Below are 15,931 nucleotides of genomic sequence, written 5' to 3'. Positions count from 1 at the left end.
TAAAGATGGTCCATTTAGGTAGAGTATTCACAGTCTTGTTCCTAGCACTTTGGACAGTTTTCAGTCCCTGCATTGACTGCTGTCCACTGCTCTGGCCCAGGTCTGTGGATATAAGCATACATGTTTAAGAGACAATTTCACCATGTGATCATTTAGCGAAATAACAATAGCAGGCTCTACCCTAGAGCCTGTGACCTCCCCAGCCATGGGCTTTTGACTAGGATTGCAGTATTAGGCAGGAAATTCCCTTCTATGGATCAAGCCTCAAATCCAATCAGAAATCAGGTAGGTACCCTATAACAGTCATGCCACTATTGCAACCAGTGAGCTCATCTTGAGTGGAAGGTCAATGTTTTACCACGCAGGATCCAGCCCTGGGTAAGATAGTCTTTTTATCACTTCCCAGTACTATAAAAGGTAGCCAGCAGGAGGAAGTGTCCTAGTCTGAGACTGGTTCCTGTTTCTTGCAGCCAAAGTGTATAGGGTCCTCATCAGTAGGTCTTACCATGTAGTTACTGTGTGTAGCCAAGAGCCTTGACAATAGGTTGTGTTGTTTTGGATAACACAGGGGTCTCCCTAGGAGGTATCCCATGCCCTGTACTGTGAACTTTGTTCAATAACTCATGTCTTCTGGGAGTGGAGATATCCATTTAGGGTACTTAAGTGTGAACTTTATTTTTTAAGTTACATTTTGGAATGAGCTTATTAGTAGGGTTTCCACAAGGCTTTTTCAGACATCTTTAGTTTTGGTGCTCTTATCCACTACTCTCTTCTGCCTATCCCCACTTAATCCTTTAGTTCCCAGCATTTCTCCCCGCGTTTTCTTATTGCATGTGTTCTACCGTCCTTCATTTATAGCTTTTAATTGGGTTGTGAGATAGGAGGCTATTTCATAGCTCTTCTTTAGGCTCAGCCCCTCCCCATCTCCCCGTACTCCTATGCGTTGGGGAATATCATTTTAAGATGCGTTACATTTGCTTATGCTGCTGAACATTTGTTTAATGATGCAAAGATGTTGTGATCTTTTATGCTGCATTTGTTTAACTCTGTGAAGCTGTGCTAATTTGCCTGTTTAAAACACCTGATTGGTCTAATAAAGAGCCGAACAGCCAATGGCAAGGCAGGAGAGAGGACAGGCGGGACTGGCAGGCAGAGAATAAGTGGGAGGAGAAATCTGGGAAGAAATGAGATAAAGGAGTGAGAAAAGGGGAGAGGAGAACGGCACGGCCAGTCACTCAGCAACACAGCAAGTCATGGAGTAAGAAGGAAAGAAGAGATATAAAGAAACAGAGAAAGGTAAAAGATCAGACGCAAAACGTTGACTGGAAATAAGCCAAGCTAAGGCTGGGCATTCACAAGAAAGACTAAGGCTCTGACTGTGTGTTTATTTGGGAGCTGGGTGGCAGACCCCTAGAAGGGTAAAGCAGGAACAACAGCTACGCCTTGGCTCTTCTGGTTTGTTCTCCCACACCAGTGTTCTAATTCTGTTTTTTTACATTCTACTACACACCTCCCTTAATGTGGTTCTCCCCACGCAAAGACCGTTTCTAATTTCCTGGCTTGCACTAGGTTAGCACTTTTTTCAACTCTGAGAGCCTCAACATTAAACCCAGAACCTCTACGAATACAGTATACACTCAACCTGATCTAGTTTTCCTTTATTTTGACAGGGTCTCACCACGTAGCTTTGGTTGACCTGAACTTGCTACATAGACCAGGCTGGCTTTGAACTCACAGATCCACCTGTCTCTGCTTTCCAAATTCTGGAAATTCAGGCATGCTCGGCTTCAACCTGCTATAGTGTTATGTTCTGTTCACTCTCATTCCTGGTACCCTTAAATCCATTCCCAAACATGTTCTCCAGACTTCTGGATGTCAGAGCTAGAAAACTCAAGAGCATATTTCCTTCTGTGTCATACTGTGCTCCTCACCGTTAGGGGTGCTGTTGAGCTGTGGGTCTGGCTATGGATCTAGAGGTAAAGCTAGAGGGTGGGCCCTGAGGGCATCAGCATTGCCTTGCTTGACATCTTTTTTGGGGAAGTGTTGGGGGTCTCTGGGGCCCCCCTGGGTCAAGGTCAGAGAGGGTAGAGTGCGCTGTTCTCCAGTCCTGCAGCCTCCCCAAAACAGGAAACAATCAGACGCAACAGAGTTGAGTCAACCAAGATCTCATTTATTGTTTAACAGCAGAGCCCTCTTAAAGTAAAGAAACCAAGGTCGGGGAAAAGTATCGCCCAGTGATTTTAAAGGTATTCCTATTATGTATCTAGTGTCTTATCTCCTCATGTGCACACTCTGCTAGTGTGATGACCTCATCTGGTGTGGCAGCTAATTGCTTTCCTTAGTAAACTCTTGAAGCTTCACCTCCGTAGCTTCCTCCCAGCGCCATCTTTTATTGGTGCCGGGTGGTCAGCTTTGGGCCACTCTCTCTTTTGGTGGGATAGTCCTCAGCTTGGGCCCACTCCCCCTCCTGGCGGGACATGATCTGTGCTCCTCCACAAGGGAAGTATAAGTCAAATAAACCCTTCTTCCCCAAGTTGCTTTGGTCATAGAAATAGTGACCCTAATTAAGACAATTTCTTGTACATGAAATTTTGTCTTAGCTTCTAAAAACCCAACCTGTGGTGGCTTGAAAGAAAATGGCCCCCAAAGGGGGTGGCACTATTAGGAGGTGTGGCCTTGTTGGAGGAAGTGTGCCGGGGTGAGGGCAGGCTTTGAGTTTCTTTTGCTCAAGCTTCCCTCAGTGTGACAGTTGACTTCCTGTTGTCTGCAAGATATAGCACTCTTAGCTCTAACATCATGTCTTCATGCACGCTGCCATGCTCCCCATCATGATGATAATGGACCGAACCTCTGAAAGTGTAATTGAGCCACATCAATTAAATGTTTCCTTTATAAGAGTCGCAGTTGTCATGGTGTCTCTTCACAGCAATAAAAACCTAACTAAGACACAACGCAAGACACTATTGTAACAGACTTGAATAAAACCTGGGGGGGGGTCTCATATGACATCTTCATTATTCTAAAAAACCTAGAATCTCTTATTATGTCCACCATCCTCAGTTTGTGCCTTCCCCTAGAGGTCAAAGAAACAGCACTGTCACATTCCAGACAGCTCAAGAGAGATAAAGACAGGAAAGGGCAGCCTGCCTGGTGCTCACCTTTAATCCCAGCACTGGGGAGGCAGAGACAGGTGCATCTCTGTGAGTGTGAGGCCAGCCTGGTCTGCAGAGTGAGTTATATAGTGAGAACCCGACTCAAAACAAAGTAAATAAAATTAAAAGAATAAAGGAAAGGGCATGCTTTTTCCATTTAAGAACACTTCCAGGAATCTGCACACCCTACTTCTGCATTTTTATCCAGAACTTGGCTATATGGCCATTCCTAGTTGCAAGGAAGGCTGGGAAACAGAGGTTTTATTTTGGTCGGTCAAATGCACAGCTAAAAATATAGTCGAAGAAGAAGATGGGACAGGTATGAGGAGACAGTTAATAGTCTTGGCTGCATCCTCCTCCTTAGCTCTGCCCAGATCTTTAAAACTCAGCACAAATGGTACTTTCTGCTCAGACCCTTCCTAGACCTCACGGTTAAGCTACCAAGAGGGTGAACTCCAGCTCCATGATGGCCTTGACTATCCCAGGGCAATGAAGATTTTCTGTTTTGCTTTTAGAATCTTCATATATATATTTTCTCTAGAGCCATGAGTTTCTTTAGAGCAGAGGGTGAGCCCCAAGGAATTTCTGATTGAAACTTGAACTCTGCCAACCCCCATTTATCTGAGAGCACTGGGTCAGAGACTGAGCACAGGCAGGTTTTCTCTTTAAACCATACAGCATTTTACAAATATTTATGAGTGCTCTCCGTCATCCAGACTCTTGCAAATGCTAGAACCATGAAGTGAACAACACAAGGAGGACGGCTGTCCTAACGAGGGCCAAGTATACTGACTGAAAGCATTCTAAGCTGGGGACATAGCTTAGTGCCAGGCCAAGTTATTTTTCTCTTCAAAAATTAAAAAATGGTCTATGTGCACAAGTGCTTTTGCCTGCAGGAATGTCTGTGCACCCCATGGGTACTGTATGCATGGAAGCGGAAGAGGGCACCCGGATCTTTCAAACTGGAGTTTCAGTTAGCTGTGAGCTACCATGTGGATGCTTGGAACGGAATCGAGGTCCTCCTTCAGAGCAACAAGCCCTCTTAGCCGCTGAGCTAACCTCCAGCCCGCTCCTCTGGTCTTGAGTGCAGTATAAGACCGAATGACAGACTGATGGCTGGGAATCCAGCATGGGACTGATCCAGACCCCCTGAATGTGGGTGTCAGTGAGGAGGCCTAGGTAATCTATTGGGCCTTGGGTAGTAGATCAGTATTTATCTCGGGTATACAAATGGACTTTGGGCTCCCATCCAACAATGTGAGATGCACTCTCATCCTGGACTCTTGGGGGGAGGGTCTAGGCCCTGCCCTGGATAAAATGACAGACACTGTATATCCCCATGGAGGGCCTCACCCTCCCTGGGGAAATAAGGGGATATTGGGGGGGGGTTGGTGGGAGGGTGTGGGAGGAGGGGAGGGAAAGGGAGAGGGACCTGGGATTGACATGAGAAGCAACCTTGTTTCTAAAATTTAAATTTAAAAATTAAAATTAAAATAAAAAAGACTGAATGAATGTACACGTCTGAAGTGCTCAGAACAGTGGCGGGCTCAAAATAGGAGCTAAATAAGCATTAGTGACTAGTATTAACTGATAGAGCTTTCATTTTTGTAGGGGAGGGATTAGCCAAGTAAGAGAGGAGAAAAAAAAAGTGTTAAGTGCTGCTATGAAGAAAACTGAAGAGCGAGGCAGGAGAGGGCGCTGCTCAGGCTCTGCCACATGCCCCGTGGTCCAGGAAGGCCTCTGTGAGGGAGGTGACACCCGGCTGCCGTGGAGTATTTGTGAGAAGAGCTTTCCGGAAAAAACGGACACAGAGGCTGTGAAGGCAGGCCTGAGCTGGCTGGCAGGGACAACGGAAGGGGAACCCACGGGTGATTGGAGAGGCCTGAGAGGCTCAAGGGGCCAGACCCTGCCAGGGTGTGCACACAACTTTTCCATTTGACTTTAGTGCAAACCACGAGGGTGGAGATTTACGTTTAAACGCACACTGGCCGCGGAGGGAGGTGGAGCGATCGGGCCATTAGAACACCACTGCAGTAACAGATGGACAGTGACTGTGGAGACGGGACTGAGGTTTCCCAGCAGTTCCCGCTCGTTTTACCTTTGAGACTGTCTCTTACAGCTCAGGCAGGCTGTCTGTGACTCACTCTGAACATCTTATCCTCCTGCCTCCGCCTCCTGAGTGCCTGAGTAAGGGGATCTATCTCTGCACCCAGTTTAATATAGTACTGGGAACTGAATCCAGGGCTCACGCATGCTAAGTAAGTACTCTATCCAATGGCCTGAGAGGCAGAAAACACAATGTGTGTTTTGGAGGTAAAAATCACTGGGACTCTGGATAGAGCAGATGCAGGTGATAAAGTGAAGAGAAAACTCAGGGGCAGCTCTCAAGGTTTGCTTTTCTGAGACAAAGATAGAGAGAAAGGCTTAGGGGTGGGTGGGAATTGGGAATCCCACTGTTTATGTTCATTGGAGAAAAACTCTTAAACATGCCAACATTCAGTTTTCTCATCTAACATGTGAAAATAATTTTTCCATAAACAGAAGAACATCGTGGGTAAGAGATCAGATGCCCGGATTCAAGCTCAGCTCTGCCATTCACTAGCTGCGTGGTCCACATGCTAACTATTTTGTTTTTCTGTTATAGTTGGAGGCTTCTTGTCCCACCTGTCAGTTCCCAAACAACCACCCTAAGGCTTGATATTAATTATAATTGTTTGGCCAATGCCTCTGGCATATTACTGACCAGTCTCACATTTAAATTAACCCATGTTTACTAATCTGTGTATTACCAGGAGGCTGTGGCTTACCAGTACTATTCTGGCATCTTACCCCTTCCGCAGCTACATGACATCTCTGGACTCTGCTCTCTCTCTGTAACTCTGGATTTCCTGCCTAGCTATATTCTGGCTGGACATTGTGCTTAATCAGGGCTTAAACACCTGGCCACATGCTTCGCCGTTCTCCTATGCTTTCTCCTTAAACTTCTGTTTTAATAAAAAAATTAAAACCTTATTATAAAAACGCAGCAAATAAAAAGAAAACCACACACTGGAATTAGCTAGACCCTAAAGACTACACAACTCGACGGTCTCGGGTGCAGTTAGAAGACAGGTGGAGGGAAAGGGGCTGCCTGGGGGTCTGCTCACTGAGTCTTTCCCCAGGGGCAGGGACTGGCATTGCTGATGTGAGACCGGGCTCTGGGGGTGCGGGGGCTGCCATCAGTCCTGCAGTGCTTCCTTTAAAGTGTCTCAGGCTGCGCTGTTCGGTGTTGATTTCTGTGTCGTGTGAGGTTTGGGGAGACTGACTCTGTACACTCTCCTGGGGCTGGGAGCGCGGGGTGGGATGGGGGGAGGGGAGGGGACAGGGGGAGGGTAGGAGGGGCATGGGGATTGGAGGAGAGTTCTGTGTACTAAACATCTGCTGATTCTTAGAGAAGTAATTTATGACTAGGCAAACATCCATTGAGTTGCTAGGTAAGATTAACAGGGACCCGTATCCTCGCCTGTCTCCCAATGTCTTTGGCTGTGGCCTCGGAAGCCATGCTATCAGTCTTCACTTTAATTAACCTGCCATTTTCTAGAGCCTGGACTGTGCTCACCTGGTGAAGCCTGGGGAGGGTGGAGAGGCACCAGCAGCTCCTTAGGTAAGGCTGAGAAACCTGGAGGGCAAAGTTGGGAGTATTTCCCTGTGGTGGATGGTGGGCACTGCGTGTGAGCCTGCTCTCAGTGATTTTCACAGGGGCAGCAACTGGCATTATTGCTGTGAGACAGGGACTCTCTGGCGGCCTAGCCATCAGTCCCGCACTGCTTAGAGTAGTCCATGCAACATCTGGGGAGCTGAAAGTGTTACAGGTGCTGGGGGGCTGGGGTTGTGGTTAGTGTGTGTTTTGGAGGCAAAAATCACTGGGACTCTGGATAGAGCAGATGCAGGTGATAAAGTGAAGAGAAAACTCAGGGGCAGCTCTCAAGGTTTGCTTTTCTGAGACAAAGATAGAGAGAAAGGCTTAGGGGTGGGTGGGAATTGGAAATGCCACTGTTTATGTTCACTGGAGAAAAACTCTTAAACATGCCTTAGCTATGGTAGGCAAAAACTGCCTCCTGAGCCATAATCCAGTCTCTAAAACAATCTCTTTATATTAAGGGAAAGCTTTCTAAGTTACGAGTAGTAAGTAGGTATCCCATGACTGATTTGTGGGTGAGAAGGAGAGTGCAGAGAAACATCCGACTTTGGATAGAGTCATGTCAGGAAGCACATGGGTTGGTCATCAAACCTTGTCAGAAAGGCTGGGTCAGAACGACTGTGACAAGGCTCACAGAACCAGCACTGTTGTCACAGAATGAGAACCCTGGAACTCCCTGGGCATGCCTGTGCTCTTCTGTCAAACGGAGGTGGCAATACCACCCAGTGAAATGCTGCAATGCACGCTGTGGTGTGTCTGGAACCAGACATCTGAGAGTAGCGCCGTTTCCTTCTCCTCTTCCCTGACCTGACACAGCTCACCCAACACTTCTTGTCGTATGCCAGACCTGGAGACACCTAGTTCTAGATACTCTTGTGTGGCCCATCCTGGTCATCATACCCTTTAGACCACAGGGGTGATGCTGGGATATGGGATATATTCTGTTCTGTTCTCCACAACAGACCAAAGAAGGTGGCCAGCAGCAGTGGCCAGCAGTGCTTTTAACCCTAGCACTCAAGAGGCAGAGGCAGGCAGATCTCTGAGTTCAAGGTCAGCCTGATCTACAGAGTGAGTTCCAGAACAGCCAGGGCTATACAGAGAAACCCTGTCTCAAAAAAAAAAAAAAAAAGCCGAAACAGGTAGCCTATCTCTAGAACTCACCTTTTTGGAGGAAATGACATGTAACCCAAGTTGAGTTTCAACGCAATTATGTTTCTTTGTGCACTGGGGATTATATTATAGCAGGAAACTCCCCCCCCCCAAATTGTACTAGGTTTAAATACATTGGGAATAAACTGCCTATTATTAGACTCCCCAAAGCCAAAGCCTGATCCAGGTTGACAAAGTCAATCTGTACCACTTTTCAATTCTTATCTCTTTGCATGGTTTGCTCCCCTGCCTGGACACCTTTGGGAACCAAGTATTTTTTTTAAAGGAATCATCTAAGTGCTCATTAACAGTCACTAGGCAGTGGTGGTGCACACCTAAAGTCTCAGCACTTGGGAGGCAGAGGCAGAGGGATCTTCGTGAGTTAGAGCCAGCCTGGTCTATAGAGTGAGTTCCAGGACAGCCAGAGCTACATAGAAAGACCTTATTTTGAAAACTGACAGAGAGAGAGAGAGAGAGAGAGAGAGAGAGAGAGAGAGAGAGAGAGAGAGAGAGAGAGAGAGAGAGAGAGAGTCAAATAAACAGAACAAGGTTCTTAACCTTTTTGGTCTCAGGACCTGAATATACTCTTTTTTAAATTTATTTTTATTATTTTTAATTGTGTGTAGGGATATGCGCATCTGAATGTGTGTAGGCACACACGAATGTAGATGCCTATGGAGGTCAGAGGCATCAAATCCTTGGAGCTGGAGTTGTGAGCCACCTCATATGGGTGCTGGAAACCAAACTTAGGCATTCCGGAAGAACAGCAAGTGCTGTATCCTCTGAGTCATCTCTCCAGCCCCTAGATAGTCTTAAAGAATCACTGACCACGCCAGGCTGCTTTTGTTCATCTGGGTTATATCTATCAACTTTTACAGTAATAGCGCTTAAAAGCTCAGACATTTAAAAGGGTTTTCAATAAAAACAGTACACTTATTGTATGCTCACATAAATAAGATTTTAAATGAAAAATATTATGTATTCTAAATAAAAAAATTAGAAGAGTGCATTCTTTGGTGTGTCGGATCCAGGCCAGCAGTTTGTGAATGCGAGGTTAGCACTCTGCCCGGGAACTGAGTGTAGACTTCTTTTTACTTTTCACTTTAAGTCAGGGTCCCAGGATCTGTCTAAGTTGCTCAGGCTGGCCTTGAACTCACTCTGTAGTCTAGATGGTCTTTGAGTTTGTGATGCTCCTGCCTCAGCCTCCAGAGCAGCTGGGATTACAGGCTTATGGCATGTGGCCTGGATCATTTTTACAGAGATATAATAGAAGACAGCTAGACTCTCATACCTACTTCTGACTTAATCTGTTATAATAGGCTGTTTTTAAAATTTTATTTTTATTGTGTATATGAATGTTTTGCTTGCATCTTGTATGTGCTTGGTGCCCACGGAGAAGGGAGAGTTGAAGTTACAGATGGTTGGAGCTGTCATATCAGTGCTCTTAACCACTGAGTCATCGTTCCAGCTCCATAATATATTATTTTAATGTGAGTACAATATGTGTAAGGCCTCAAACAAAGAGAAAAGAGAGGAGCGTTAACTTTTTCAGATAGTCAAACGGTCCCAAGAAACAAGCGGGTGTAGCAATCCTTATATCTAACAAACTAGACTTCAAATTAAAATCAATCAAAAGAGATGAAGAAGGACACTTCATATTCATCAAAGGAAAAGTACATCAAGATGAAGTCTCAATTTTAAACATCTATGCCCCAAATACAAAGGCACCTACATTCGTGAAAGAAACATTACTAAAGCTCAAAATGCACATAAAATCTCACACACTAATAGTAGGAGACTTCAACACTCTGCTCTCACCGCTAGACAGGACCTCCAGACAGAAACTTAACAAAGAAACAAAAGAACTAATAGAAGTTGTGACCCAACTGGGTTTAACAGACATCTATAGAACATTCCACCCAAACACAAAAGGATACACCTTTTTCTCGGCGCCACATGGAACCTTCTCTAAAATTGACCATATAATAGGAAACATAGCAAATCTCCACAGATACGAAAAAATTTGAATAACCCCCTGTATCTTATCAGACCACCATGCATTAAAATTAGAATTCAACAATAACATAAATCGCAGAAACCCTACAAACTCATGGAAATTGAACAATGCACAATTGCACCATCCTGGGTAAAGGAAGAAATAAAAAAAGAAATTAAAGACTTCCTGGAATTCAATGAGAATGAAGACACAACATACACAAACTTATGGGACACTTTGAAAGCAGTGCTGAGAGGAAAGTTTATAGCACTAAGTGCCCACATGAAGAAACTGGAGAATAGTCATACTAGAGAATTAATAGCACAGCTGAATGTTCTAGAACAAAAAGAAGCAAACTCACCCAGGAGGAGCAGACGCCAGGAAATAATCAAATTGAGGGCTGAAATCAATCAAGTAGAAACCAGGAAAACATTGAGAAGAATCAATGAAACAAAGAGTTGGTTCTTTGAGAAAATCAACAAAATAGACAAACCTCTGTCCAAACTAACCAAAAGACAGAGAGAGAGCATGCTAATTAACAAAATCAGAAATGAAAAAGGGGACGTAACAACGGACTCTGAGGAAATCCAGAGAATCATCAGGGCATACTTTGAAAATCTGTACTCCACAAAATTCAAAAATTTAAAAGAAATGGACAATTTCCTGGATAGATATCACTTGCCAAAACTAAATCAAGAGCAGATAAACAGTCTAAACAGACCTATAACCCCTAATGAAATAGAAGCAGTCATCAAAAGTCTCCCAAACAAAAAAAGCCCAGGCCCAGATGGCTTCAGTGCAGAATTCTACCAGAAATTCAAAGAAGAGCTAATTCCAATACTCCTCAAAGTATTCCACACAATAGAAGCAGGAGGCTTACTGCCAAACTCTTTTTATGAGGCTACAATTACCTTGATACCCAAGCCACACAAAGACACAACTAAGAAAGAGAACTATAGACCAATTTCCCTCATGAACATCGATGCAAAAATACTCAATAAAATACTCGCAAACCAGATTCAAGAACACATCAGAAAAATCATCCACCATGATCAAGTAGGCTTCATTCCAGGAATGCAGGGATGGTTCAACATTAGAAAATCTATCAATGTAATCCACCATATAAACAAACTATGAAAGAAAAACCACATGATTCACTAGATGCTGAAAAAGCCTTTGACAAAATCCAGCACCCCTTCATGATAAAGGTCCTAGAGAGATCAGGGATAACAGGAACATACTTGAATATAATAAAAGCAATATACAGTAAACCAACAGCTAACATCAAACTAAATGGAGAGAAACTCAAAGCAATTCCTCTAAAATCAGGAACAAGACAAGGCTGTCCACTCTCTCCATATCTCTTCAATATTGTACTTGAAGTTCTAGCTACAGCAATAAGACAACAAAAGGAGATAAAGGGGATACAAATAGGAAAAGAAGAAGTCAAACTTTCACTATTTGCAGATGATATGATAGTTTACATAAGGGAGCTCCTAGATCTGATAAAACCTTCAGCAATGTGGCAGGATACAAGGTAAACTCAAAAAAATCAGTGGCCCTATTATATACAGATGATGAAGTGACTGAGAAAGAAATCAGAGAAACATCACCCTTTACAATAGCCATAAACAGCATCAAATATCTGGGGATAATGTTAACCAAGGAAGTGAAAGACTTGTATATCAAGAACTTTGAGTCTTTAAAGAAAGAAATCAAAGAGGATACCAGAAAATGGAAAGATCTCCCATGCTCTTGGATTGGTAGGATCAACATAATAAAAATGGCAATCTTGCCAAAAGAAGTCTACAGATTTAATGCAATCCCTATCAAAATTCCATCACAATTCTTCAAGGACCTGGAAAGAACATTAATCAACTTTATATGGAAAAACAAAAGGCCCAGGATAGCCAAAACAACCCTATACAATAAAGGAACTTCAGGAGGCATCACCATACCTGACTTCAAGCTCTATTATAGAGCGATAGTCCTGAAAACAGCTTGGTATTGGCACAAAAATAGGCAGGTAGACCAATGGAACCTAATTGAAAACCCTGATTTTAACCCAGACACCTATGAACACTTGATTTTTGACAAAGAAGCTAAAACTATACAATGGAAAAAAGAAAGCATCTTCAACAAATGGTGCTAGCATAATTGGGTACTGGTATGCAGAAGACTGCAGATAGATGTTTATCGCCTTGTACAAAACTTAAGTCCAAATGGATCAAAGATCTCAACATAAATCCAGCCACACTGAAACTTTTAGAAGAGAAAGTGGGAGATACTCTTCAACGAGTTGGTACAGGAGATCACTTCCTAAACATAACACCAGTGGCACAAACACTGAGATCGACAATTAACAAATGGCACCTCCTGAAACTAAAAAGCTTCTGTAAGGCAAAGGACACAGTCAACAAGACAAAAAGGCAGTCCACAGAATGGGAAAAGATATTCACTAACCCCACATCTGACAGAGGGCTAATCTCCAAAATTTACAAAGAACTCAAGAAGCAAGTCTCCAAAACACCAAAGGATCCAATTAAAAGGTGGGATACAGAACTAAACAGAGAATTCTCAATAGAGGAGGCTAAAATGGCCAAGAGACACTTAAGAAAGTGCTCAACATCCTTAGCCATCAGGGAAATGCAAATCAAAACAACTCTGAGATACCCTCTTACTCCTGTCAGAATGGCAAAGAATGGGCTGGCAAAACCAGCAGAGACAGCTGATCTGAACAGGGAAGAGCTCTTGGACCCCAGACCGACAGCGGGGAGGCCAGCATGGGACTGATCTGGACCCCCGAATGTGAGTGTCAGTGAGGAGGCCTGGGCAACCTATGGGGCCCTGAGCTGTGGATCAGTGTCTGTCCCTGGAATACAAACAGTCATCGTGTGCCTATAACACAAAGAGGGATGCTCTCTCAGCCTGGACTCTTAGGGGAGTGCCTGGACCCTACCCTGAGTGAAATGACAGACTCTAGATATCCCCTAGGTGGAAGGAATTGGCAATAGGGTGGGAGGCTGGGGGGGGCGATGGGGGAGTGTGGGAGGAGGGGAGGGAGAGGGAACTGGGATTGACATGTAAAACAAGCTATTTAAAATTAAAATAAAAAATAAAAAACACTATTGGCCTGTCATACATTTTGAGTAAATTCATATATCATACACACAATGATTCTAAAGCCACAGAGAAACATTGTCTCAAAAAAAAAGATTCTATACACAATGATTCTGTGTATACCTGAGGTGTACAGGTCCACATGTTGATACGTTTCATTGTTCAATGTCCAAAAAGTAACATTTTTTTCACATTGATCTCATTAGCAAACTCAGTGTTAGGAAACTGTCAAAATTTTCACAACTTATTTTTTTTGCTGGAAAGTTCAGATGGTATCATTGACAGGTACTGTTGCAACTATTTTACTTGAAATGACATTCTGTGTGTTTCTGAGGAAATATCTGCCAAATACCCAAATCTGAATAATCATAGTGAGTCATTCTTTCCCATGAAACTAGTCCTTTTTTTTTTTTTTTTTTTTTTTTTTTTTGGTTTTTCGAGGCAGGGTTTCTCTGTGGCTTTGGAGGCTGTCCTGGAACTAGCTCTTGTAGACCAGGCTGGTCTGGAACTCACAGACATCCACCTGCCTCTGCCCCCCAAGTGCTGGGATTAAAGGCGTACATATGCCACCACCGCCTGTCCCATGAAACTAGTCTTAAGTGAACAAACCTGGTAGTTCAGTCCATATCACAAATAATTGTCAGCCGAGCGGTGGTGGCAATTATTCAAGATTCCAAACCAAAAACACTGGCCCAAATGAGAGAGAGGGGAGAGAGACAGAGAGACAGAGAGACAGAGACAGACACAGAGAGAGACAGAGACAGAGAGACAGAGAGAGAGACAGAGAAACAGAGAGACAGAGAGAGACAGAGACAGAGAGAGACAGAGAGACAAAGAGAGACAGAGAGAGACAGAGACAGAGAAACAGAGAGACAGAGAGAGAGACAGAGAGAGACAGAGAGAGACAGAGACAGAGAGACAGAGACAGAGACAGAGAGACAGAGAAACAGAGAGACAGAGAGAAACAGAGAGAGACAGAGAGAGACAGAGAGAGAGACAGAGAAACAGAGAGACAGAGAGAAACAGAGAGAGACAGAGAGAGACAGAGAGAGAGACAGAGAGAGACAGAGAGAGACAGAGAGAAACAGAGAGAGACAGAGAGAGAGACAGACAGAGAGAGACAGAGAGAGAAACAGAGACAGAGAGAGACAGAGAGAGAGACAGAGAGAGAGACAGAGAGAGACAGAGAGAGACAGAGACAGAGAGAGAGACAGAGAGAGACAGAGACAGAGAGAGACAGAGAGAGAGACAGAGAGAGATACAGAGAGAGACAGAGAGACAGAGAGAGACAGAGACAGAGAAACAGAGAGACAGAGAGAGAGATAGAGACAGAGAGAGACAGAGAGAGAGAGAGAGACAGAGAGAGAGATACTTGTCCACACAACTTCACTACCACTTGCATCTCTTGCCAAGTCACCTAAACAAGACCTGTAGGATGACAGAGAGTCATCATAACGTGAAAGGGGTAAATCTATTTCACAGGGTCCCCTAATGTAGACTCACAAGCAATCCGTGACTGCTGAGAAGGGGGAATCAGTCTTCTTCAGGGCCGAGCACCCTGACAGGTTATCCAAACCCAAGAGGTCATCCCTAAACATGTGAGCATGAGCAGCTCTAAGTGAACTCTCTCTCTCTCTCTCTCTCTCTCTCTCTCTCTCTCTCTCTCTCTCTCTCTCTCTCTCTCTCTCTCTCTCTCTCATATATACATGGAGAGGGAGGGGTGGGAAAGATACAGTTACAATACTCGTATCTGAAAATTCTCCAAAAACTGAAATTACAGTCTTCAGATGAGAGAAGATGCTTTATAAGTGGTTTGTGCTAACTTGAGAGGTTATGAGAAAACACAGTCCCGATGCGGGAAGAAGACACAGAGAGCAATGCAGGCTCCGTGCTTGCAGCTGCATCCTTAATTTGACAGTGACTGTGTCATTGCAAAGTGGCATCCCATTGCTCCAGGTTTCATTCACTGACTGCCTTCAGCGCAGCCAGGGATGAGAGAGCCTCAAACGTTGTCATCCGTGAGTCCTGGGCTTCTCCAGTTGAGGCAGGGCGGTAAGTTTACCCAAGGAGATGCTCCAGTGACTTTTTCACTTTCCACTTGAAAAGCTGACAATTTTTAGCTTTCAAAGACTGTATCATCTCTTCATTTAAGATAGCTGATTTGTTCTTTTTCTAAAATCTCAACGGCTGTCTCAAAATGATGCTGCGGCTTGCCAGACCTATCCAATACTCGGCTGTGCAGGCATAATAGCATGCGCTGCTAATACCCACAGAACTGAGGCAAGCAGAGTTCGTGTTTTTGCTTTTTATTTATTTAGTTTCACAGTTTCTTTGTCAGGGGTTGCTCCATTCTTGTAGTCAGAGAACTCTCGGGAATGTCAGTTTCACCTTTCCTTAGATGCTCAGACGAGGTGAGGTAGCTGTGTACTGAGAAGCAAAAGCTGAACCTTTCATATGCCGCTTCAGGTCCTGAAACATAAGGATTAATAATTCCCACGAAATGGTTTGACAGGTTAAAATACAGGATTATGCTTTAAAATAGTCTTAGATAAAATTATAAAGTTTCTAAGGGTTTAGTCTTCAGAGAGTAAGAGACTGTGGCATGCTGGGAGATCTGTGTAGCAGAATTCTGCTGGGCCTGATGCCAGAGTTAGCACCGAGTCCTCATCCATCCTTTATTGACTGGATAACCCATGTGAACTTTGTTTGGGAGTTTCCCAAGGATACAAAGCCTATGCAAAACGTGGTTCAGGAAACCTGGGAAACTGGTACCTGATGGATTGAAACTTTGCACTTGGCATTGTGTTTTTGGAGCCCTCATTCATGTTGTTCTGA

Source organism: Mesocricetus auratus, unplaced genomic scaffold (genome assembly GCF_017639785.1).
Source record: "Mesocricetus auratus isolate SY011 unplaced genomic scaffold, BCM_Maur_2.0 Super-Scaffold_100707, whole genome shotgun sequence".
Taxonomy (NCBI): Eukaryota; Metazoa; Chordata; class Mammalia; order Rodentia; family Cricetidae; genus Mesocricetus; species Mesocricetus auratus.
The sequence above is the reverse complement of the archived record's forward strand: the minus strand, read 5'-3'. Positions refer to the sequence as shown.